The sequence below is a fragment of the Nematolebias whitei genome, chromosome 1 (genome assembly GCF_014905685.2).
Source record: "Nematolebias whitei isolate Nwh7 chromosome 1, NemWhi1, whole genome shotgun sequence".
NCBI lineage: Eukaryota > Metazoa > Chordata > Actinopteri > Cyprinodontiformes > Rivulidae > Nematolebias > Nematolebias whitei.
The window spans coordinates 41,214,309-41,216,540 of NC_056498.1; positions in this window are offsets into that span (position 1 = coordinate 41,214,309).

Below are 2,232 nucleotides of genomic sequence, written 5' to 3' on the forward strand. Positions count from 1 at the left end.
TATTGACATTTGCCATCTCCACATCATTGCATTCAGTTTTTATTTGTTTAGTGTCCCAACTTTTTTGGAATCCGGTTTGTAGAACTAACAAGGTAAACGTCAGAACATGTTGTAAAACCATTTATGTGCATCATACATCTTAAATTGTTAAATAAGGACGGCACTGTGGCACAGTTTGTAGAGCTGCTGCTTCTCAGTGAGCAGGTTCAAATCCCGGCCCGGGGGTGGAGTTTGTATGTTCTCTCCGTGTGCGTGGGTTTTCTCCGGGTACTCCAGTTTCCTCCCACAGACCAAAAACGTGATGGGTAACTCTAAATTGTCCCTAGGTGAGAGAGAGAGTGAATGGTTGTTTGTCTCTATGTGTCCCTGTGATGGACAGGAGACGTGTCCTCTGCCTCTTGCACAGTGACTGCTGGACACCAGTGACCCCCACGACCCAAAAAGGAAGAAGTGGGTAAAGATGATGGAAGTAGTTGACCATTGAAAACTACAAGTATGACTGGTCTGGGAGCAGGTTCTGGTTCAGTCTGGAACTGGAACTGGTGGCAAAGCACCAATTGTTTCATTCAACCTTTATTTCTACAGGTTAGTCTCATTGAACCTCCTGGACTCGGTTAAAGAGAGACCTGTTAATGAGTTAGACCTTTATTGTTGTTTGACTCGTCCAGGTCTTTTATGAAATGTTCTTGGAGTGAAGGTTCTTACCTCCAGAACTTGTTAATCTGGTCATGTGCAGGTGAGATTAGTTACTTGAATTACAGGTTACAAGATGTTCCTCAAGAAACTGTTGATTCATTATTGACAGAAAATGTGTTGTCAGTTGTTTTTACTGAAATCTGAGAAGTCCACCATCATCAGACCAGCTCGGCCGAGCTGGTTTTGTTTGGCTCCAGTAAAACCATTCAGACCTGAGAACAAATGTTTCCTTTGTTCGTGGGTTTGCAGAAACACTTTGGACGGGTTTCTGTAGAGTTTACCAATAAATGTTGGGATTTATTCATTAGAAAAACGGTATTTACATTTGAAATGGAAAAGCACCGGCGTTGATCTAAATGCACCTTCACAAAGTTCAAACTGGAGGCGCTCGTTTGGCAGGATGTCTCTTCAGGTCCTTTATGTCCAACCTGCTCCTTCAGCTTGGTGCTGCTCCTGTTCTACAACCTTTAATCCAAACCAGAGATCCTGCCCCGCGTCCTGTGGACAGTAAGGACCAGCACCTTGGGCCTCCTGGATGTTTCTCTGATGGACCCGCTCCATGAGTCCTAGTGGGTGAGTGTATCATCGTCTTTCCATTTCTTTGTAACGGTCCGGACAGATTGGACAACTCTGTCTCTGACTTGTCTTCCTTGGACTTCTTGCTCGTTGGTTGACGTTGACTCTGGAGGTCTGGTACCATAAAGACTGAGACCATCTGGCTCCTGGACCGCCCACAGGTGGACCCTGTCGGACCAATGGGCTAAAACGAAGGGCGTGAATATTTAATCACTTTTCGACGTCGTATTTTAGAACGACTCGACTCGAAACATATTTCTGCTCAACAGGAACGAGGAGTTACCGTTGACTTGTTCATGGATCTGTTTGTTCCTCATTCTGAGAATATTTCAAATATTTAGGACTTCTTTTTCTCCGGTGAAGTCTTCCTGATGTCGGTTTTATTTGTACTCCGGATCAAACTTTCAATCCTCGTCGTCTGAACGAGCGAGACGAGTCGGCAGCTCGTCCATCTCACTGACTCGACGTTTTCAGGACGGGTGTCTCCTCCGACACGTCGTTTAGAAGAAGGCGGGCTTGTGAAACGAGCTTCAACACGTTGAACACGACCATCGATTAAAAACAGCAAATAAAACGTCGAGCCAACGGCATTTTACTGACAGCAACTTTAATTTGTTTAGTCATTTTACAAGTTTCAGGTTAGTGGTGAGACGGTTCATAAAAATTTATTCTGAAACAAAAACTAAACTACAAGACTTTATTTTTCATGTTTTCACACATTTCTCTTAAAAACCAACATGTTGCTCGACTCAAGTTTGTCTTTTGATAATAAAAACGTTACGATCGACTAAAGTTAAAGGGACAGATTTAAGAAACGTTGGCGCTCAGATGAACTTGTCTGAAACCGTCTCTGCTAGTTTACGTCAATCTGAGTTGTCTGAGCTACAAAAAGTCTAAAAGTTATTTATCAACACAAAAGTCTGACGTGACAAAACATAAACAACAACAAACATTATGAGC